The sequence below is a fragment of the Protopterus annectens genome, chromosome 12.part0 (assembly GCF_019279795.1).
Source record: "Protopterus annectens isolate FY-2018-M chromosome 12.part0, PAN1.0, whole genome shotgun sequence".
NCBI lineage: Eukaryota > Metazoa > Chordata > Ceratodontiformes > Protopteridae > Protopterus > Protopterus annectens.
This window is the reverse complement of record NC_056746.1, coordinates 1384953830-1384977984: the sequence shown is the minus strand read 5'-3', so window position 1 is coordinate 1384977984 and position 24155 is coordinate 1384953830. Positions and strand designations below refer to the sequence as shown.

Here is a 24155-nt window from a genome sequence, read left to right as displayed (position 1 = left end):
ATGTTTCACTGTTGCAGTCATCACACTTGGGTTGACTCCCAAAGCTGAGGAAGGGTGGAGGCAGTCAAGAAATATTAGGCCTGGCTAGTAGGCCTTGTAAGACTGCTATGGCAAATACAGCTCTGGATTTAGAAAAGACAGGCAAGTGGTAATGCTTGGTGAAGGTGTGTACAGAACTCCAGGTTGCAACTTCCACGATGTCCCTGGTAGGGACTCCCCTAAGAAATGCTGTAGAGGTTGCCCTAGTGGAATGACTTCTGATTCCCTGTGGGGTACGTTTTCCACAGTGTTTGTAGCAGAAATGAATGCAGTGTGCTATCCATTTGAAAATGGTTTGCTTTGAAATGGCCTTGCCCTCTGCCCTTGTAGCAAAGCTGACTAGCAGCTGGTCAGATTTTCTGAAGGGTTTAGTCCTGTCAAGGTAGAATCCAAGCTGTCTGTGCACATCCAAGGAGTGCAGGATCCTTTCCCCTTTATTCTTAGGATTAGGGAAAAATGTTGGTAAATGGATGGATTGATTTAAAGCCACACTGGATACCACCTTGGACATAAATGATGGCCACGTCCTGAGGGAAACCCTGTCAGCATGGACAATAATGAAGGGTTCCACAGCCATTAGTGCTTGTAACTCAGGCACTCTTCTTGCTGAAGTGATGGCTAGCAATAAGGCTGTTTTCCAAGACAGGAATTTTAACTCTGCTGCAGCAGCAGGCTCAAAGGGGGGGAAGCGTGAGCTTCTCTAGTACAAAGAGAAGGTCCCAGGCAGGGGTGGAAGCTCTCCACGGGGGCCTTAAATTGTTAGCTCCTCTCAGGAACTGTTTGATAAGAGGGTGAGAAAAGAGAGGTGGCTCAGTATTGTAATGAGCTTAGACGGCAGAGGCATGAATCTTAATTGATGCAAAGGATAGGCCTCTGTGGAGTAGCTCTGCTAGGTAATCCAGGATTTGAGGTAAGGTGGGCACGGCTGTGTCCTTTCCTTGAGACCGGCTCCAAGAACAATATCTTTTCCACTTTTCTGAATAGGATTTCCTAGTACTAAGCCTTCTGGCCTCAAGGATTATGTCCAGCGCCTGTTGGCTGACGGCTGCTGTTGGTGTATTCAGGGAATAAGCCAGGCTGCAAGGTTCAGGGTTTGCAGATGTGGATGCAAAATCTGTCCTCCTGCTGGGACAGCTGGGAGGGGGGTCTGATGTAGATGCCAGGGTGGCACTGCTGTCGGACTGCGGAGTGGGTACCACTGCTGGCGTGGCCAGTCTGGGGCAATAAGGACTGCCCTTGGTCTGTCCTGTTTGATCTCGAGTAGTACTTGAGAGAGGAGGGGCAGAGGGGAAAGCCTAAATAGAGAAGTTTTCCCATAGAAAGGATAGGACATACACTTTCCATGCTTTGCTTTGAGGGTTTCTGGTGCAAAATTTGCTCAATTGATGGTTTTGGGTGGGGGGGGGGGCAAAGAGGTCCACCTCTGGTGTCCTACACCTGTGGATTAGAAGTTTGAAAGCGTTGGGTTCCAGTAGGTTTCTGCTCAAGTAGTCTGCCAGTGAATTTTGTTTGCCTGACAGGAATTGAGCTTGCAGGTGCACTTGGTTGCTCAAGGCTGTGTTCCACAGGGCTATGGCTAGCCTGCAGAGTGGATAGGAATGGGTTCCCCCTGCTTGTTTATGTACAACATAACTGTGGTGTTGTCTGTCTATCCGTTGTTGTCCTGGAAGGATAAGGTATTTGAAGGCTGTCTGAGCATTCTGTATAGCTAACATTTCTTTTTGATTGATATGCAGGGGAATTTGCCCTGGGCTCCATTTTCTTTGAATGCATTTGCCCGCCATGTGAGCCCTCCCATGCATAGTCTGATGCATCTGTTGGCAGAGTTTGGGCGGCAAGGGTTGAGTGAAAGGGAGTCCCTTGTTGTTGCATGCCTCTGCCCACCAAAGGAACTCTGCCCTTAGGCAAGGAATGATGGGAATCACTGTTTCCATGTCCTCAGAATGTGGACACCAGGGACTTAAGTACCATTGAAGGTTCCTCATATGCAGTCTTGCATATGGAATTAGTAGAATGCATGAGGCCATGAACCCCAGGGCTTGCAGAATTTTTCTTGCAGATAGAGTTTTGGTGGCCATTAGTTTGAAGTAGTTTGTCAAATAAGCCTGTTTTTCTGGAGTGAGGAATGCCATCTGGGAAGTTGTGTTCAAGCTTGCTCCCAGGAATACAATCTTTCGGCTGGGCACCAGTTGTGATTTCTTTTCGTTGATGGTGTACCCCAGAGAAGTTAGAAGTCTCTTTACAAATGCCAGGTGCTGAAGTAGCAATTCCTGACTGTCTGCCTGAATCAGGCAATCATCCAAGTAAGGCGTCCTTGGCTAGCATACGAAGAAGCTGTTGCAGTGTAAGCATTTTGAAGTTTGGGACCAGCAGGAAGATGTTGAGAATTGACAGATCCAGGATAGGGCACCAAGAGAGCTCTTTCTGGGCACCAGGAACAGTTTGGAGTAGAAACCCTGTCCCCTTTGTCCTGTTGGAACAGACTGAATAGCCCTGATACAGAGAAGAGAAAGTACTTGCTTTTGAGCCTTAACCCACCGATTTGGAGGAAGGTCTGGCATCACATTTGGGGTTGGCAGTGAGTGGAAGTAGAATCCCTGGGATACAATGTTTAGGACCCATTGGTTTTGGGTAATGGACATCCAGTTTTTTACATGCAGGGCGAGTTTTCCTCCTAGTGGTGCAAGTACTAGGGCCTGGCTGGGAAGGATGACAGGCAAGTCGATGTGAACTTTTTCCATAACGGGGTGGCTTACCACTCCCCGATTCTGAGGTGGTAGCACTCCACTGTTTAGATCTCTGCATACCCTGACACTGTAGTCTTGGTGGTCTGTTGCCCCTGGGTTTGGACCAAGAAGGCCTGGGAGGGACTGAAAAGGACAAGTTTTTAGAAAGCCAATGCCTACTGAATCTAGGTAGCTGGACCTGTAAGAAATCTTTAACAGTTTGCATAGATTTAGCTTTTTCCTCCATCATTTTAAGAACAACTTCTGCTTTTGTACCAAATGTTCCTGGTTTAATGGAGCATCTAGTAATTTTGCTTTGACATGGTCTGGCAAGATTGGTTCCTTCAGCCAAGCATACCTTCTCAGAACAGACCCAGTGACAGCAGCCCTGCAAGATGCTTCTACAGCAAAGCCACACTGCAGAGTATGTTTACTAACTTGGTTTGCAGAATGAATTAACTCTTGTAAATCTGTTTTCTGTACAATCTGGAAGCACCATTTTTTGTTGAATTAGTCCCACAATATGCTGCTGGTACTTCAACATGTGAAACTGGCAATTTAAAGCCCTGATGGCAAGAGTTGCAGAGGTACATACCTTCTTACCACATCTGTCTAAAGCTCTAGAATCCCTGTCCTTTTTAGCTGTAGCAGCCTTAATGCCTTTAGGTCCCTAGGAAATGGTCTCTGGATCCGCAGTGGGATTCTTAAGAGAGAAATTTGAGAGAGTCAGGTACTTTGTAGTACCAGTTAGGCTTTCTAGGAGTTGGTGGTAAAGTATCAGGAGTAAGACTGGATTCCAGGAAGACATCTACAATATTCAGGACAGGGGGTGTAGCTAGAGGCCTGTGCTGAAACAAGTCTGAAAATTCTCAAGTCTTTTTTTTGGACTGAGGGCAGTCCTGGCACTCCCAGCGGAAATGCTCTCTTAAGGTATGCAAGGTTTCACCAAAAGAAAAATCCTCTGGAGGGGAGGCACAGAGGGAATGGAATCCTCTGCATCAAAATCCTCATAGGTAGATCAGGGTAAGTTCTGGTAATCAGATGGGTCAGAGTCATCAGACTCCATGTCTGTAGAATAAGAAGGAAAATCATTTGACGTTTAGAGGGGGGAAGGCTGACTTCCCCTAAAGGTTATAAGGTCTTCTACTATTCTAAGCAGTTGATTCTGCAGCATGGGAGCTTGAGTATGCGCGTTGGTTGTCTTGTTTTCTAGATGTAGTGCGAACACTGGGCCTGAGAAACTCGGTAGTTTTAGTCAAAAACTAAGTTGCCTCCAATACAAACGTCAGAATACACCTTCAGAAGCCGGTGCCTGCACAGCGGCTCCAGACCCATCCAAGGTAGCGATATCTGCAGGTTCCATAGTCGAAGAAGCATCTCGTGGCATACCGGACTCTGAATGGGTCTCAGCAGAGGCCTGCAAATCTGTAGAAGCAGGTATCAGGGGCTGCGAAAGCGCCTCACCGAGTACAGACTGGCGACTAGCTTAACGAAAGTGTCGTCGGCAGTTTTGGAACTATGTGGTCTGTCTCTATCTTTACATTTTTTCAGAAGATCAGTAGTCGGATGGCTTATCGAAGCCATTTCGAAATACAGCGAACGACAGCGAAAGAATTTAGCGGCAAAGATAGACCGACTAATAGGTCGGGTGTTAAGGCACAAAACAGACAGCGAGGAACATCATGGTCTGGGCCTAAACAGGTGACACAATAAGAACGAAAGTCTCTGAGGTATTTGCTTTCCACAGGCAAGACAATGGTTAACTTTTTCTGACATCAGTTAGAGCAAGAAAAAAGGATCCCCCAATGGGGTACTTGGCTTTAGAAGACTTCAGGTTTGAAACTAACAAAGAAAATTTCAGGTAGGGGCCAACCGGCACTTGCGAACTGCTTCGGGCTCCAACGCAGCAAGAAAAGCTGATGTAATGGCGTTGGCTGCATGTTTTATACCCCTGACCTGACATCATGGAAGAGGCGACAGCATCCGATACAGAAATCCCAAGACTCTGGTATTTGGGCCGACTGAGGGCCATCTGCAGGCAGATAACCCAAGTCTGATGAATGCAACAGTGAAACACGAAGAACATCTTCTGCATCTTCCACAAATCCCTCACCTACATTCATGGATAGCTCAAATCAAACCTGATTTTACTGCAGCAACAGAGACTTATTAAACCATACAAAGATGCCAAATTCCTACACCCTGGCTATGCTTGCTTTAGCTCTTGACAGACTACAGAAAAAAAAGGTGGAGGTGTCTCTACATATCCAAATAGCTTCACCATTTTTCCATACACAAACCCATCCTACAGTTCTCTACAACAGAAATACCAGTAACATTCCTAAAACTTAACAGTAAAAGCCTTTGCATTGTAGTGTTATACATTCTCCCTGGCAGCAACATTCCCACTTTAGAAGATATCCTCGCCTGGACAGCTAACATTAAAAATAAAACAATCATTCTACATTAACATCAATTGACTAGATATCGCCCAATAACACTCATCTATCAATATTAATCTATATAACTACAGCCACCTAATTAACATTTCCAGACTCCGCAATAAGTACAACAAAGGCTCAACCCTTGACTGGATCATAGTTTATGAGCCCAACAGCATCTCCACTTCAGGCACATTACCAGATGGTCTTCGCTACCACTTACCTGCCATCATAATGAGCAAAACTATCACAAAATAATCACCAGTACATACTTATCCCATTTCTGCCCAACCACCTTTAATGAAATCTTGCAAAGTATCAACTGGGAAATTTTAAAACCTCTTCCCTTTGTCTATGCTGGTGAATTCTTCATAGGAAGGTACTAGGCTAACTGCCCTAAGGCATTTATAAGCCTAGCCGGAATGTGCTGTCTTTCGCCACCCCCTTAGATTAATTCCCTGTGCCTCTGTCCAGCAGAGCCATTGAAGTGATCCCTGGGATAAACTTAGTTTCCCATCCACTCGTCAAGGTTTCTCTTGAAGAGGGTCAGCAAACAGCTCTGCCCAATGTAGATTGGAATCTTGTTCCAGAGCATGGGAAGTCTCTGGGACAGGAATCTATCCATCCAGCACGCCCTATTTACTGTTCTGGTGAGGTTTAGATCCCTGGAGCGTTTGGCTCGAGGGGTTATGGTTTTCTTTAGGTGGAGCATGTCCATCAAGTCTGGGTTGGACATGGCCTTTATGTCACGCAGAGATCACCTCAGAGTAGGCGGTATGCAACAGAGTACAGCTGGAGTTTCTTCAGTCGAGCTGCATAGGTCATCTGCTTGAAGCCAGTCATCCTCTTGGTGAGGTACTAATGTGGTTTTTCCAGTTGTTGCAGGTGTCTTGTAAGGTACATCCTAAATGGGGCATTGTACTCTATGATGGGTCTGATAGGTGATGCGTAGAGGGGCCCAATGACCTCTTTCGATCTGGATGCAAACCCTTTTGTGATTAGGTGGGCCACATAGGATTTTTTTAACCACTCTGGCAATGTGATTATCAAAGGAGAGGTTACTATCTACTTGGGCCCCCAGATCCCTTATTACGTCTTCTGTATTTAGGGGGCTACCACCTATGTGGTAGTTTTTGGGTACTTTGTTTTTTCCAAAGGGGATGACTATGCACTTTCTGGCATTTAGCTTGAGGCCATGATTTTGACACCAGGTACCTGTCTCAGTGAGACCCTTTTGGAGGATGGCTGTGTCAGTCAGAAAGTCTATTATAGCCCCTAGTTTGCAGTCGTCTGCGAACTTGGTCAGCCATAGTCCTCCTGCGCTTGCCTGTACCTCTGAGACTGAACCCTGGGAAACGCCACTTGTAACCAGTTTAGAGTCGGACCTAGCTACCGCAACTCTTACCATGTGGGTTCTGTCCGTGAGCCAGTAGGCAACCAAATTCGTGACACAGGGGTTTATGTTCAGGCTGGTGAGCTTGTCTAATACCAGAGTGGGGAATGGTGTCAAACGCCTTTGCGAGGTCTAAGTAGGCTGCGTGGACCACCTTTCCCTCGTCTATAGCCTTGGTAACTGTCTCAAAGAAGTCCACCAGGTTTAAAAGGCATGATCTGTCCATAAAGCTGAACTGGGTAGAGTCCAGTGTTTGGAGGTCCCCCATGTCTCTGTCAATGAGATCCATGATGATGCACTCCACAGCTTTGCAGACCAAGCTAGTCAGGCTTGTAGGGCGATAGTTCCCGGGGTCCATTGTGGCTCCACCTTTGTGAAGCGGAATAACCGTTGCTGTGTGCCACTTTGGGCATGTAGCCTGTGAAGAGGCCGAGTTTAAACAGTGTGTTTAGGTGAGGGGTTAAGTTCATCTTTGAGCTAGTGTAGAACGCAGCCTGGGACACTGTCCGGTCCCATTGATGCTGTGTTTTTGGCTTTGGAGAGGGCTGTTTTAACCTGTGATTTCAGGGGCACTACATTCTTCTGGTATAGTTATAGGCCCTTTTGGGGGTGAGGTGGGGTGAAGTTTGCACTGAACCTGTCTGCCAGGATGTTGGCTATATCGGTCGGTTCAGTGTATTTTGTGCCATTTTGCCCCAACTCCAAGCAGATCTGAGAATTTCCACTTAGATTCTTGACATAGCTAAAGAATGCCTTGTGGTTATCTTTGGAGTCCATGGCAATATTTATTTCGAAGCTAGCCTTGGATGACTGAGGAAACGTAGTTTCTTGCCGATACTGATCAGTGATGTCTTCCCCTCTTGGGATTTTACTCTTTTCTGTACTAGTTTCCTCCTCCTATTGTATAGCTTGTTTATGGCAGGGGTCCACCTGATTGGTTTACTTTTCTTGTAGGAAAGTGTCTTAGTTTTGTTTGGGATAGTATGATCCATGCATTCTTGTGGGTGCCCATAGAGTGCACAAGTAAAGGATTTTACAGCTTGGACAGCATTATCCTTTAGCATGGGGGTTTCCGACCTCTGTCTTAAGTAACGTGAAGTTTGCTTTCGAAAAGTTTTTCACGGTGGTTTCTTTGACCGGGGGTGGTGGCGGAATGTGGACATCCAGAGTGATTACTTTATGGTCAGATCTAACCAGCAAGGGGTTGACCTCCGGTGTGGAATACCGGATGCCCATATTGGTGATGACCAGGTCCAATATATTGTCATCTCTGGTGGGGGGTGTTGACCAGCTGGATCCAGGGCAATTGACTTTATAAATTCAAGGAAATGTTTGGCAAGGGAGTCTGTACTTTAGTAGCTCTCCCAGTTAATGTTTGGGTAATTGAAATCACCCAATATCAGGGAGTTTTGGTAGGACCTTTGTTTCCCCAGTGTTTCCAGGAATGCGAAGTGGGGGTTCTGGGACATGGTGGGTGATCTGTAGCAAGCTATAATTTGAATAGCAGTTTTGCCTGTTAATTGCATGTGGATGATCTCTGAAGCATCGTGCTCTGCCACTAACCTGGAGGTGTGGGCATCCTTGATGAATATGGATACTCCCCCGCCTTTTGTATTTGTCTGGGTTTTGTGGCCGAAATGTATGGTACGAGTTGTAGCCTGGTAGTGCTGGGGTGCTCTCTGCAGCCTTAAACCAGGCTTCTGTTACTGCACATATATCGATAGTCTCCATACTGAGGAGTGCCTCGAGTGGGTACATTTTGAGGTTTAGACTTCTGGCATTGAGTAGCATGTAAATTCAGCAATTCAACATTCCTTAGGATCTTAAGAAGTTTAGCCCAAAGTCCATCAAAACAGAGTAAAAACCAATCATACCAGCTGGCTTACCAAACCCACAAAGCAACTGATGACCACCAGGAACAGCGCATGGAAGGCATGGCAAGAAAAGTACAGTTTTGTACCTACCATAAATGTAGATGTTCGAAGATCCACATTGCTGCAGTCCTTACACTTGGGTAGTCCGCTGTCCTCGGTCGGCCCGAATATCAAAGTATAAGGCTGACGTCGGTCAAGGCGCATTTGACTGACATCAGGACGTCAGGGTACAAATGCGCATGACCGACGTCATATCCTCAGTCTTTTCTTGCCCCAGATGTCAGAAGACCCTAAAAATAAAGGTCAAAACCAAAAGACAGCAAACAAACAACCAACCACCCTTGCACTAATATGTACAATATATACAATATACACAATATTTACAACCCCACCCACACAACCACCTCTAACTACAGAGGGGAAGGAGGGAGGGTAAATTGGACTGCAGCAATGTGGATCTTCGAACATCTACATTTATGGTAGGTACAAAAAGTACAGTTTTGTACCTACCATAAATGTAGATGTCCGAACTGGATAGCATCTGCAGTCATAACAAGTGGGTTGTCCTGTCGTCAGGCAGCCCTGCAGTCGGCCGGATTCCAAAGTCCGGGTCCGGCTTCGGCTGATGTCGCACTCCACCCGACGTCATCTCTGTTGGTCCCCGGGTATAAAAGCATCAGCCGACGCCATTTTCCTCAGTGTTTCTTGCCCCAGATGCCAGTAGCCCTCTTGCAGGCTAAAATTTGGATAGATGCCAATGTTTCCAAATAGATAGAGGTAAACACAACAATAAGCATATATGTACATATATACAAACAAATACACCATAAAGACTCCCCAACAGCTAGCTATTAGGAGGGTAAACACCCTAGGAGTACCACAGAGGGAAGGAGGGAGGGTAATCCTGACTGCAGATGCTATCCAGTTCGGACATCTACATTTATGGTAGGTACAAAACTGTACTATGTCCTTCATGGATGCATCTGCAGTCATAACAAGTGGGTAGAATACCATAGCCAACTAGGGGGAGGAGGATAAAAGTAGATTATGGTGTGTTTAGGATCCCTTGCAGTACAGCAGTGGCAAACCCTGCTCGGGATCTGGAATATAGAGGCAAATTATAATGCTTGGCAAATGTATGCACGGAGGTCCAAGTAGCCGGCTCAATAATGTCTTTGGTTGCCACTCCTCGTAAGAAGGCTGTGGTAGTGGCTGTTGCCCTTGTAGAATGAGGTCTTATGTTCTGTGGAACTGGTTTTCCATGGAAGGAGTAACAGTATCGTATGCAATTTCCTATCCATTTGGAGATTGTCTGTTTGGAAATAGCTTTTCCTTCCCTTCCTGTTGCATAGGCTACAAAAAGTTGGTCAGTCTTTCTGCTATTTTTTGTTCTGTCCAAGTAGTAGAGTAGCTGTCTATGTACATCCAAGGTATGCAGTATTCTTTCCCCTCTGTTTTGTGGGTTGGGAAAGAAGGTAGGTAGGTGGATTGCCTGGTTTAAAGACACTCTGGATACCACCTTGGGCATAAATGTAGGATTAGTCCTCATGGACACTCTATCTTGGTGGAAGATTAGGAAGGGTTGCACTGCCATTAAGGCCTGTAGTTCTGAAACCCTCCTTGCTGAAGTAATTGCCAGTTTTCCATGACAGGTGTTGTAGGTCTGCTGTTGCTGCTGGTTCAAAGGGTGATAGTGTCAACTTTTCTAGCACAAAGTTTAAATCCCAAGCTGGTAATGGTGGTTTCCTTGGAGGTTTTACATTCTTGATTCCTCTGAGGAACTGCCTGAGCAAAGGGTGCGAAAAAACAGGTGGATCAAAGCTGTATTCTGCTGAAATAGCTGATGCATGTATCTTGATGGAGGAGTGGGACAGGCCTGAATGAAGAAGTTCGGCCAGATACTCCAGAATGTTAGGCATATCTATGTTTGACACATCTTTTCCTCTTTCCATACTCCAAATGACAAACCTTTTCCATTTTCCAGCATAGTTCCTTCTTGTTGAAGGTCATGCTTCAAGAATAATGTCTTTAACTCTTTGGGAAAGTTCTGGATTAGCTGCTGCTATGTGAAGTTCCATGCAGTCAGTTGCAGCGTTTTTAGGTTTGGATGTATGATGCTGTAGTTGTTCTGAGTTAACATCAAAGGCATCAGGGGTATTGGCCACATATTGTTCCGAGACATGCTCTTCAGTAGTGGGTACCAGTGTTGTCTTGGCCAGTTTGGAGCTATCAGGATTATCCTTGGACGTTCTTCCTTGATTTTTAGTAGTACCTTGTGTATCAAAGGAAGAGGTGGGAATGCATATGCTGTTAGGCCTTTCCAGTTGAAGGAGAGTGAGTCCACTTTCCATGCTAGTGGGTGGAATGTCCTTGTGCAGAATTTTTGAGCTGGTGATTGAGAGGTGATGCGAATAGGTCTATCTGTGGCATTCCCCATTTCTTGAGATGGTCTTGAAGATGTCCGGTGCAGCTTCCATTCGTGGGTATCCGTGGTTCTGCTTAATATGTCTGCTAGAGTATTGTCTTTCCCGGTACAAATATTGCCTGTAACTGAATGTTGTAGCCGAGTGCCAGGGTCCACAGCTCCAAGGTCATTCTGCATAGGGGTATGAATGAGTGCCTCCCTGTTTGTTGATGTACCACATGACTGTGGTGTTGTCTGTCCTTATCATCAACTGGCCCTCTTTGAGAAATGGTTTGAACTTTTGGATTGCCAGTTTTACTGCCAGCATTTCTTTTAGATTGATGTGCAGGTGAAGTTGATCCTGTGTCCACAATCCTTGCACGCATTTGTCCAGCATGTGGGCCCCCATCCTAGGTCTGAAGCGTCTGTTGTGATGGTCTGGCTTGGTTGACATCTGCGAAAGGGTAGGCCTGGGTTTGACTGGCATGCCTGAGCCCACCATAGGAACTCCTGTTTTAAGCATGGAATTAGTGGGATTTCTGTTTCTAGACTGTGTCTGTGTTGGGACCATAAATTCTTTAGGTACCACTGTAGTTTCCTCATATGAAGTCTGGCAAATGGGACCAAGATTATGCATGATGCCATGAAGCCCAAGGCCTGCAGAACTTTTCTTGCTGTTAACTTGTTCAGTTTTGTTAGTGCCAAGAAGTAAAGAGGAAGTTCTTTTGTTTTTCTGTAGTCAGGAATGCCATTTGTTGTACTGTGTCCAATTCCGCCCAAGAATGTCCTTGTTTGGGATGGTATCAGCCTTGACTTTTGTAAATTGACTGTGTATCCCAGTCCTTGTAGCAAGTAAATGACCCTTTGTAAATCTGTTGTCAGCTTGCTTTTGTTGTCCCCTTGTAGCAGGCAGTCGTCCAGGTATGGGTAAATTTGAATTCCCTGTAGTCTGCAATGGGCGATTACTGATGCCAGGCATTTTGTGAATACTCTGGGCGCAGTAGATAAGCCAAAGGGCAATGCTGAGAATTGATAGTGCTCTGATCCAGCAAGAAATCTGAGGTATCTTCTGCAGATTGGTCGAATGGGGACGTGCAGGTATGCCTCCTTGAGATCTAGAGTTACCAGCCAAGACTCCTTGCCCAGCATGGGAAGAAGTTGCTGTAGGGTCAGCATTTTGAATTTTGGGACAATGATATATGTATTTAAGGTGGACAAGTCGAGAATTGGTCTCCAACTTTTTTCCTTTCTTGGAACTAGGAATAGTCTGGAGTAGAACCCTTTCCTTGTTCTGCTGTTGGCACTCTTTCCACAGCTCTCATGTTTGCTAACTCCGTTATCTGCTTGAGCCTCTGTTTTTGATTTGGAGGTAGATTTGGCATTCCTCTTTGACTGGTAAAGTGTGGAAGTGAAACCGTAACCTTGATCTATGGTTTGTAAAATCCACTTGTCTTTTGTTATGTAGTGCCAGTTCTTTGAAAATAAGGTTAACTTTCCGCCTAGAGGAGCTGCTATTTGTTCCCTGGTAGGCGGAATTAGGAATAAGTCACTGTGGTTGTGCTGATGTAGTGGCAGTGGCTGTGTCTGTGCCTCTGTTGTTACCTTGCCACTGTCGTCCTCTGTAGGCACCTCCTCTGGATTGGTTTCTGCCTCTGGAACGTCTATTCCTGCCCCTTTGAAATTTTGTGGAGTCAGGAAAGGACCAATTTTTGGCAGGCCAGTTCCTGCTAAACCTTGGGGGTTGAACCTGCAAGAAATCTTTAACAGTTTGAACAGATTTTGCCTTTTCTTCCATTTTCTTCATAGCCTGCTGGGCAGGTTTACCAAACAAACTTGTCTTGTCCATAGGAGCATCTAGCAACTTAGCTTTAACATGATCCGGTAAAGCTTGTTCCTTTAGCCATGCATGCCTTCTTATCACTGTGCCTGTCATGGCTGATCTAAATGAAGCCTCCAGTGCATCATAGCCACATTTTAAGGAATGGTTGCTAACCTGTTGTATGTTATTTACCATCTCTAATACATATTTCTTATCAAGAGATTCATCAGTGGTTAGTTTTTAGTTAACTGATCAAGCATAAACTCTTGGTATTGTATCATGTGAAACTGACAGTTTAAAGCTCTAGCTGATAGAGTAGCTGAAGTGTAGACCTTTTTACCCCATCTGTCTAGTGACCTTGCTTCCCTTTCAGAAGGAATAGGGTTTTTAGCTGTGGTCGGCTACTGCCTTGGGACCCTGGGATATAGTTTCTGGGTCTGCAAGTGGGGCCTTGTAAAGGTGGTGATGAGTATCTGGCACCCTGTAAAATCTGTCTGGTTTGGCAGGGGCTGGGGTAAAGAATCTGGAGCAGCAAACATCATTGAAAGCATCATCCACCACAGGAGAACAGGAGGTATAGCTAAGGGCCTGTGCTGTGGGAGGTGCAGAAAGGTCCTAAGTCTTTTCTGGAGTCTGAAAAATCCTGTTGCTGCCATTGGAACTGTTCTCGCATGGCATGCAAGGTTTCAAAGGAGAATTCTTCTGGTGGGAAGCAGCTGGAATGGATTCTTCAGCATCAGAATCTTCAAAATTGGAGAAGGGAGCCTCAGGCTGGTCAGTTATGTCTGATTCATCAGCAGAATCATCAGAAGACACTGGCTCAGGGGCTCTGCCAGGTCTCTTCTCTGGGGCTGAGAGGCCCTGTCTGGGTGAGATTGAGATCCTCTAATTAAAGAAATTAAATCTTCTGCCAAAAGCATTTGAGAACTAGAAGAGGGCCTGGATGTGGGGGTTTAACAGGCACTGTTTTAGTAGTCTTGGCTGCTTTAGCCCTGGTGAAGGCCTTAATGGACATGGCAGCTGGAGGCCTAGCAGCACCACGTGCTGGGGTAGAGACATCCAAGGGATGGTGTCTGATAAGTCAACCACCGTAGTGGGTAAAATTTCTGAGGTCGATTCAAGAGTTGTAGCAGGGCCTCAGTTGTAAGAATAGGTTCAGCTGTACTTTGAGCAGTTTTCTCGGTTTCGCCAAAACCGAGACACAGGGTTTGCTTTCCCGTGGTTTCGCCGAAACCGCGGACCTGTCGGTCTTTATCTTTCGTTTTTGGGGGTAGTCGGAGGATCCGACGGCATAATCGCAAAATCAGAACCAAAACTGTTCTGCAAATTCCGACCGACGCCGGTTGAAAGAGGCACAGGCCGAACAGGCTGCTACGTCGTGGGCTGGGCCTAAACAAGGCAGACAGTAACAGTGGAAATCTTTATGAGGTATTTGTTTCCCACAGGTTAAACAATTGTTAACTTTTTCTGACATCGGCTGAGGCAAGAAAGAGTCCCAACGGGTACTTAGCTTTAGAAGTCTTAGTAGTATTCGTAGAAGTAATCTCTGGATCCGACCGACCGGCACTTGCGAACAGCTTCTGCTTCGGGCGCCACGCGGCAAGAAAGACTGGGGAAAATGGCGTCGGCTGATGCTTTTATACCTGGGGACCAACAGAGATGACGTCGGGTGGAGTGCGACATCAGCCGAAGCCGGACCCGGACTTTGGAATCCGGCCGACTGCAGGGCTGCCTGACGACAGGACAACCCACTTGTTATGACTGCAGATGCATCCATGAAGGACATCTGTACTATGTTCTTCATCTCACATTGCTGCAGTCCTTACACTTGGGTAGAATCCCAAAGCAGAGGTAAGGGAGGATGGCCAAACTATAAGGAAGCAGGAGCTGCCAAAATGCCCTGCAAAACAGCAGTGGCAAAACCAGCCCTGGATTTAGAGTAAAGTGGTAGGTGATAATGCCTAGAAAAAGTATGCACTGAACTCCAAGTAGCTGCCTCCAAAATATCCTTGGTTGCCACCCCCCTCAAAAAAGCTATCAAAGTGGCAGTAGCCCTAGTGGAATGAGGCCTAATCCCAGCTGGAATCTCCTTGCCATGATGGGAATAACAGAAAGCAATGCAAAACCCAATCCACTTAGAAATAGTTTGTTTTGACACAGGCTTGCCCTGAGAACTCAAAGCAAAAGAAACAAATAACTGCTGAGACTGCCTGAACCCTTTAGTTCTGTCCAAATAATATCGCAACTGCCTGTGTACATCTAAAGTGTGCAAAATCTTTTCCCCTTTATTTTGGGGATTTGCATAAAAAGTAGGCAAATGAATAGTTTGGTTTAAAGCCACACTAGAAACCACTTTAGGCATAAAGGAAGGATTAGTACGAAAGATACCCTATCCTTATGGAAAATTAAGAAAGGCTCAACCGCCATAAGGGCCTGCAATTCAGAAACCCTTCTTGCAGAGGTAATGGCCAACAAAAAGGCAGTCTTCCATGATAAATATTTCAACTCAGTAGTAGCTGCAGGCTCAAAAGGTTGTAGAGTGAGTTTCTCCAACACAAAATTGAGATCCCAAGCAGGAGTAGGAGCTCACGGGGGTCTTATATTCTTTGCCCCTCTAAGAAATTGCCTGAACAAAGGAGGAGAAAACAATGGTGGGTCACAGTCATAGTGAGCCGAAATTGCTGCAGCATGAACCTTAATAGAAGAGAAGGACAAACCTTTGTCCAGTAACTCAGTAAGATATTGAAGAGCCACACTTAAATTAGGCTCAGAAACATCAAAATCCTTTGCTGCACTCCAAAATAAAAATCTCTTCCATTTATCTGCGTACACTTTCCTTGTACTAGGCCTTCTAGCTTCCAAAATCACATTCAAAACTTGTTGTGGAAGTTGAGACCCTCTATGGTTCAAAACAGAATATGCCAGGCTGTTAGGTGAAGAGAGTGAAGTTTGACATTGAGCAAATGACTGTCCTCCTGGGACAACAGGTGTGGAATCGAAGGCAAAGGCCATGGAGGCTTCCGCACAGACGTCTCACTAATGGGTGCCAGTGCTGTCGAGGCCAATCTGGAGCTATTAAAATCATCCTTGGCTTGTCCTGTCTGACCTTTAGAAGTACCTTTGGGAGGAGAGGCAGAGGTGGAAAGGCATACACATGAAGATTGCTCCAATTGAAAGAAAGAGCATCCACTTTCCAAGCTGTGGGATGAAACATTTTCGTGCAAAACTTTGGCAGCTGATGGTTTAGTGGAGAAGCGAACAGATCTATGTCTGGAGTTCCCCATGACACTGTCAATTTCTGAAATACATGAGGATCGAATTTCCACTCGTGGGGATCCATAATTGCCTGCTCAACACATCTGCTAAGGAGTTCTGTGCTCCCGGCAGAAACCTTGCCTGAAGAATGAGCTGTAAACTGAGAGCAGTCTCCCACAAAATCATTGCTTGCCTGCATAGAGGATAAGAATGTGTTCCCCTTTGCTTGTTGATGTACCACATGACAGTTGTGTTGTCAGTTAGAATCAACACCTGCCCTGGAAGAAGTAAATCCTTGAAAGCTATTAATGCAAACTGGACTGCTAACATCTCCTTCAAGTTGATATGTAGATGTTGTAGTCTGGCAGGCCACTTGTCTTGTATCCACTTTCCATTTAGATGAGCTCCCCAAGCTTTGTCTGAGGCATCTGTCGTTAAAATCTGACTCGCCTCTGGCCGGGTCACAGAGAGTCCCTTGTTTAGGTGACATTCCTGAGCCCACCACAAAAATTCCTTTTGAATGCAAGGTATTATTTGAATGACAGTGTCCAAATCCTGGCAGTGCTGTGTCCATACATTTGAGATACCATTGCAGCTTCCTCATATGCAGTTTGGCATTGGGAAGCACCAGAATACAAGATGCCATGAACCCTAAGGCTTGAAGGACTGTCCTTGCAGTCAGCCCGGACTGATGAGATAGTTGATGGAAGTAAAGGGAAAGATTCTTTTGTTTGTCCGGGGTCAAAAAGGCCATCTGGGATGCTGTATTCAGTCTTACACCCAGAAAGCACATGTCCTGAGAGGGTACTAGACTGGACTTTATTTCGCTCACATAATACCCCAGGCATCTTAGCACTGCTATCACATATTCCAAATGATGAAGAAGCTCGTCCCTTCCTTGAGCCAGAATCAGGCAATCGTCCAAATAAGGATAGATCTGTATTCCTTTTAGCCTGAAGAAAGCTATCACTGGAGCCAGAACTTTCGTGAACACTCTGGGCGCAGTAGATAAGCCAAAGGGCAATGCAGAGAACTGATAGTGAGAAGTCCCAGCTCGAAAACGCAGATACTTCCTGCAACTTAGTCTGATAGGAACATGAAGGTAAGCCTCCTTGAGATCCAAAGTTACCATCCAATGATCTTTGCCCAGCAGAGGTAAAAGCTGTTGTAACGTCAACATTTTGAACTTGGGAATGTCCAGATAAGTGTTGAGGATAGATAAATCCAAAATTGGTCTCCAGGTGTTCCCCTTCTTTGGTACTAGGAACAGGCGAGAATAAAAATCTAGGCCCACTTCTGGCATAGGGACCGGCTGTATGGCCCCTATTTGGAGTAACAGAGAAATTTGCTTGTGTGCCTCTATTCTTTGTTGAGGAGGAACGTCTGGCATGCCTTTGAAAGGAGGCAAGGTATGGAAATAAAACCTGTAACCGTGGTGTATGATATCCAATACCCATCTGTCTTGGGTAATTAAACTCCAATTTTCTTTGAAAAGTGCCAACCTTCCTCCCAAAGGTGCTGCCAGACGAGAAGGCTCTGGCAGCTGAAAAGGTAGGTCATTGGGTCTGTTTACGAAAGGACTGACCCCTGCCCTCACCCGAAGACGGTGCAGGAGAACTCCCTGTTCTAGGCCTGAAAGAGCCCTGAGCTCTGCCCCTACCACGTCTAGATCTACCCCTAGACTGGGAATCATAAGAAGGATAAGTCCACCCCTTAGTAGGCCAATTTCTACTAAACTTTGGAGGCTGAACCTGCAAAAAATCTTTAACAGTCTGCATAGACTTAGCCTTGTCTTCCATTTTCTTTAAAACTGCCTCAACAGGAGAACCAAACACATCAGATTGTAAAGGAGCATCTAAAATCCTTGTTTTAACATGGTCAGATAAATTTTGATCCCTCAGCCAGGCGTGCCTGCGAAGAACTGACCCAGTGGCAGCCACCCTAGACGAGGCCTGTACAGCATCAAAACCACATTGCAAAGAATGCTTACCCACCTGTTCAGAAACATGTACTAAATCTTGTAACTCTTTACAATCAATACCTTCCGCCAGAGCATCAACCTTAGACTTCAATTGTGAAAGGAGATAGTTTTGGTATTTCAACATGTGAAACTGGCAATTCAAAGCCCTCATAGCTAGAGTGGAAGAAGTATAAACTTTCTTTCCCCATCTATCCAAGGCCCTGGCCTCTTTATCTGCAGGAACCGGATTCTTGACAACAGAAGCCTTTACACCTTTAGGCCCCTGGCTAACAGTTTCTGGGTCTGCCCTAGGACTCTTAAAAAGATACTTATGAGTTTCAGGCACCCTGTAATACCTATCCGGTTTAACAGGAGCAGGAGGCAAAGAATCAGGATTAAGAGAAGCCTCTGTAAAACATCTTCCACTACATCCAAAACAGGAGGTATAGCCAAAGGCCTATGCTCGCATAAAAGTAAAAGTGCCCTAAGCCTTTTCCTGGAATCAGAGAAGTCCTGACCTTCCCACTTAAAATGCTCCCTCATGGAATGAAGAGTTTCTGAAAAAGAAAAATCCTCAGGAGGAGAAGCAGGAGGAGTAGAATCATCCACATCAGAATCAGAATAAGGAGAATACTCCTGCAAGTCTTCAGCCGAAGACTCAGAAACATCCGAAGCCTGCTCAAAACTCCCTAGCTCAGGCTCCACCCTAGGTCTCTTATCAGGAGGGGGCAAAGAACCTCTAATCAAAGTAATCAAATCTTCTGCCATTTTAAGCATATGCTTCTTAGGCACAGTTCCTGAAGAACTAGGGGTAACACCAACTGAAGCTAAACCTGGCCTGCCTCTGGGAGAAGCCTTGGAAACAGAAGGAGAGGGCCTAACCACCCTAGGCAGGGAGGGGAGTATAGTAACCTGAGAAGCCCCATCACCCTGACCTGCCTCCTGAGAGGCCACATCCTGCAATAACAAAGTCTCTCCCTGGGATCCCAAAGAAACCTCCGGTGGAACCACCGGCTCCACCGACACCTCTAAAGAACCGGCGTCCGCACGGACGGTTCTTCTAGCCTAGGCTTAACTGCTTTGTCCTTGCGCTTCTTGAAGAAGCGGCGCCGGAGCATCCGACGGCATTTTATAATTGCACCGCTTCCAGAAGACTAACCTGGCACAGTCTAATCTCCTCTTTATAGTGCGCTTATTGAATCTAGCACAAGAGCGACACCCAACAACGTCGTGCTCAGGCCCTAAACAAGGAATACACAAAGTATGATAGTCTCTATGCGGTATCTGTTTCCCACAAGAAATACAATTGTTCACTTTTTCTGACATCCGGTAAACCACTGAGGCAAGAAAAAACTAAAATATTCCCCAACGGGGTACTTAGCCAACTTTGACTCTGTCTGAAACTCCGGAATCGAAAAATTTCAGAACGCCAACCGGCACTTGCAATGCTGCTTCTGCATCGGACCATGCGGCAAAAAAGACTGAGGATATGACGTCGGTCATGCGCATTTGTACCCTGACGTCCTGATGTCAGTCAAATGCGCCTTGACCGACGTCAGCCTTATACTTTGATATTCGGGCCGACCGAGGACAGCGGACTACCCAAGTGTAAGGACTGCAGCAATGTGAGATGAAGAACATCTAAAAATCCCTCTGACCTCACGCAATATAAACAGGTACGCAACCAAGTAAAACACCTACTCACTAAAAAAAAAAAAAAAAAAAAAAACTCCTCACACTCAAAAACCAATACAAACAAAATCAAAAGAAGTTTTGGAGTACAAGCAATTCCTTACTTTACCATGGCTCCAATAATAATCCTTGTCCTAACCCAGATAACACACCTGATGAGAGCCTCACTCTTCAACTCCTATTTTAAAACAGACACCATAGCTACCGCCAACACCTTTTCACAAACTAACCTCAACCCAGCAAGTCCATCTTCACCTCAGTCCACTACTTCCTCCTAACCATACTTTTTTTTCTCACCTAGACCATACTTTCTCTCTCACCTATACCAAAGTTCACAATAAAATAAACTTTTCCATAGACTCAAATCCTGTACTAACGCACCCAACAATATTCCTACAACTATCAGCCAATTCTACTGCTTGTCCCATCAGCATACTTCTTAAGTCTTTTCAGGAGTCGCATTTACCACTTATCTGGGGGGGGGGGGGGGGGGCACATTCTACCTCTTCACAAAGGTGGCAAAAACTGACGCATCCAATTTCCAACCCATCATCATTCCACCCATCTCTAAAATTTTGGAAAAATGTGTTCATACACTCCGCTTCTTAAATATCTAGTTCAAAATCAAATCCTTTCTCCTACTCAGCAGGGTTTCAGGCCAGATCACAGTACCTACTCAGCAGGGTTTCAGGCCAGATCACAGTACCACCACAGCCCTCATTTCCTTTATGGGTACAGTTAACCAGGCCTGTGATGCAGGCAATATGGTCTCTTTTCTCAACCTCTCCAAGGCCTTTGATATGGTATCCCATCCCCTTCTTCTCAAACTCTCTAGCTTACGCATTTCACCCATAATTCTGAACTGGTTCTCAAACAGACTTATGAACAGGCAACAATCAAATTGCTACATTCTCTTTCACATTTTCTTAACACAACCACAGGCGTTCAAGGATCCATACCAGGACTTGTTCTAGTTAGCATATTCATTAACAACTAAACACCCTTTCTCAAGGCACCATTGTTCAATATGCAAATGATTCTACAATCTGCACAGCCAAGTCTATATTTGAACTACTTACCCAAAATGCCTTCACATCAACAAAAGCTTAGATGTCCAATCTTCTTGCTCTAAACCCCAATAAAACTAAACTCCTGATATTTACTCCCAAACAAAAAAAAAAAAAACACTCCCAAGAAAACACTCAACAAAAATGAACTCACTGTTTAGCCTCAAAATTATCAAAGTTGCTCCAAGTACTAATTTTCTAGGTGTCATCGTAAATGAAAACAAGTAGTTATGTACTCACCATAACGTTCGATGTATGTAGTCCATCTCACCTCACATTCTTACCCGTGGGTTCAGAGCCGAATATCGGCTCCGACTTGGCCAAATTTTTCTAGCTCGAAGTCTTCTATTCGCTGGGCTAAGCAGGTATCCCATGTGCACTGCTCCATATCCCCAGATCTAGTTTGCTGCAACACTCATTCGTATCCCATGCATACACAACATCCAGACAAAGAATAAGCTAAAGTAAGAGGAACTCTGTAGATGGAAACAAAACCTCCAGATCCTCCAGGAAGGGGGAAAGGTGGGAGAGAAAGTAAGAATGTGAGACGAGATGGACTACATACATCGAACGTTATGGGGAGTACATAACTTCTTGATGTTATGTAGTCCTATCTCGTCTACATTCTTACCCGTGGGACAGCGTCCCTAGCACCTACATCCTAGGTGGCTCATAGGAAAATACTCCTGAACTGTGGAGCCAAAGGACGACCCGCCCCTAGAAACCATGTCCAATTTGTAATGAGAAACAAATGTATGAGGAGAAGCCCAAGTAGCTGCAGCACATATATCATCCATTGACAATCTGGCTTGATGGGCTGTAGATGTAGAAACAGCCCGAGTAGAGTGAGCCTTGACCGGAAATGGCAGATCTTTTCCTCCTGCGTGGTAGGCGAAAGAGATGCAACTAGATATCCATCCGGATAGGGTGATCTTGGAGACCGGGGACCCCATTTTGTTTTCCGAAAAGGAGACAAATAGTTGATCTGACTTCCAGATATCTTTTGTTCGGTGCAGACAGAAACGTAATTGTCTGTGTACATCCAAATGATGAAATTTAAATTCTGCCTTGTTTTGAAAAGTGAGGAAAGAACACAGGCAACTCAATGGATTGATTAAGGTTAGACACGGAAGCCACTTTAGGAAGGAACGAAGGGTTTGGTCCAAAAGAAACCCTGTCCTTATGGAAGATTAAATATGGAGGTTTGATGGAGAGGGCTTGAATTTCTGAAACTCGCCTTGCTAAAGTGATTGATGTTAAGAAGGCTGTTTTCCAGGTCAAGAATTTCAATTCACAGGTAGCTGCAGGCTCGAAAGGTTGTTAAGTAAGGGCTTGTAGAACAAAATTGAGATCCCGGGGCATGATAGGTTCGGAGACCGGGGGACGGAGTAACAGAGTACCTTTCAGGAAAGCCTTACAGTTTATGAGCCATAAGACTAGGTCATTAGCAACAGGAAAATTAGAGATCGCTGCCAATTGAACTTTGATGGTAGCTGATGCGGAACCCTGATAGAAAAGCATAGACAAAAACTCCAAGACTGAAGCAATTGGAGCTGTATAAGGATCAATTCCTTGGGTATGCGCCCAAATAGAAAACCTCTTCCATTTGCTAGAATAAATCTTCCTAGTAGATGGCTTATGAGAGGAAGATGCGTGAACCACTTCCGGTGAGAATTTATGAAGCCTAACCAACGATGGAAGTGGAGTAGCCAGGCTGTCAACCGGAGGGTCATCAGGGAGGGGTGGAACTGTCCTGACACGTGTGTCAGTAAGTCTGGTTGAGGGTCCAGAATCCAAGGAGTGTCTACAATGTATGGTTTCAGAAAGGGGAACCAGACTTGATGAGGCCAGTGTGGAGCAATCAGAATCATTCTGCTTCCCAAGGACAGCGCTTTCTGAATCACCTTTGACAGCAAGGGAAACTGGGGGAAAGCATAAAGCAGACCGGAGGGCCAATTGTGAACCAGAGCGTCCCTAGGAGACTCCCCCTGTGGGGGGATCAACGTGAAGTAGCTGCTGCATTTTGCATTGAGGGGGCTGGCAAAAAGGTCGCAGCAAGGCTGACCCCATCTGCTGAAGATTCGCTCTGCAACTAGGCAATTCAGGGACCACTCGTAAGGCATCAGAATAGCTCTGCTTAGCCTGTCCGCAATCACGTTGGACTTCCCCAGAATGTGCGTGGCCACCAGAAACCGTTGGGAAGTTACTGCCCACTGCCACACTCGCATGGCCCCTCTGCACAGGGCACAAAATCTGGTTCCCCCTTGCTTGTTTAGATACCACACTACTAGCATGATGTCAGAGTGTGTTGCAATCGTCCCTAGAGGTAGGACGCTCTGAAGTGCCTGCAACGCAAGTAGCACTGCTCTCATCTCTAGGAAGTTGATATGCAGATGTATCTCGTGCTCTTGCCACGTGCCTTGGACTGTCCTGCCAAGATCATCCCCATCTGGGAGGCATCCGTGGTCACTGTGGCAACCGGGATGGGTGGAACGAAGGGCCTTCCCCCGTCCAAATTGCTGGTGCAAAGCCACCAACTGAGGTCCTGTATGCATCTGTCAGTGAGCAAAATGGGGTGAGAAAGTGGAAATTTTTGGAGAGACCATTGAACAAAGAGGAGCCATTGGAGAAGTCTCATGTGCAATCTCGCTAGAGGGACCAACATAATTGTTGCTGCCATGGTCCCCAGGAGTTGGAGAACCCATCTTGCCTTGACTTTCCTCAGGGGCATCAGGATGTGTATCTGTTGTTGTAAGACTCTGATCCTCTCCTGCGGTAAAAATGCTCGCATTGGAATGGTGTCTAATTCTGCACCTGTAAAGGCGACATGCTGCGAGGGCAACAAAGCAGATTTTTCCCAATTTAGTGTTATACCAAACTGTTGACAGAGTGATGGTAGCGTCCCTGGTTTGGACTAGTTGATGCCTGGTGGGGGCAGTAAGGAGCCAGTAGTCCAGATACGGAAACACTTGGAATCCCTGATGTCTCAAGTGAGCAGTCACCACCGCCATACACTTGGTGAACACCCTGGGGGCTGTGGTGAAACCAAAGGGCAGGGGTCGAAACTGGAAATGACTGGCTCCCAGCCGGAGGCGTAGGTGACTCCTGGATGCCCTGTCCATTTTCACACGGTAGTAAGCATCCTTGAGGTCGATGGAGCACATCCATACCTCCTCTCCCAGCAATGGGAGAATCAACTGTAGTGTGACCATACGGAACTTGGACTTCTGTACATATTTGTTCAGTTGGCTGAGATCTAATATGGGTCTAGGGTCCCCTGTTCTTTTCGGCACCAAAAAGAATCTTGAGTAAGTCCCTAATCCGATTTGGTCTGAGGGGACACGCTGGATGGCTCCTTTTCCTAGCAGCTTTGAAACCTCTGAGATTGCTTGATCCTTTTGACTGGGTGGAACGTCTGGGATTTTTCTGATTGAAGGGGGGTCTGATGTAAACTGAATGAGATAACCTCTGGAAATTATCCGTAA

At 45.8% G+C, this 24155-nt stretch overlaps 1 protein-coding gene across 1 annotated transcript in view; it reads right to left on the bottom strand.

Moving 5' to 3' along the window:
• Positions 1 to 24155, bottom strand: part of CSNK2A1 (casein kinase 2 alpha 1) — a 1738971-nt gene that overhangs the window by 1461594 nt on the left and 253222 nt on the right. The gene's annotated exons all lie outside the window — the stretch shown is intronic.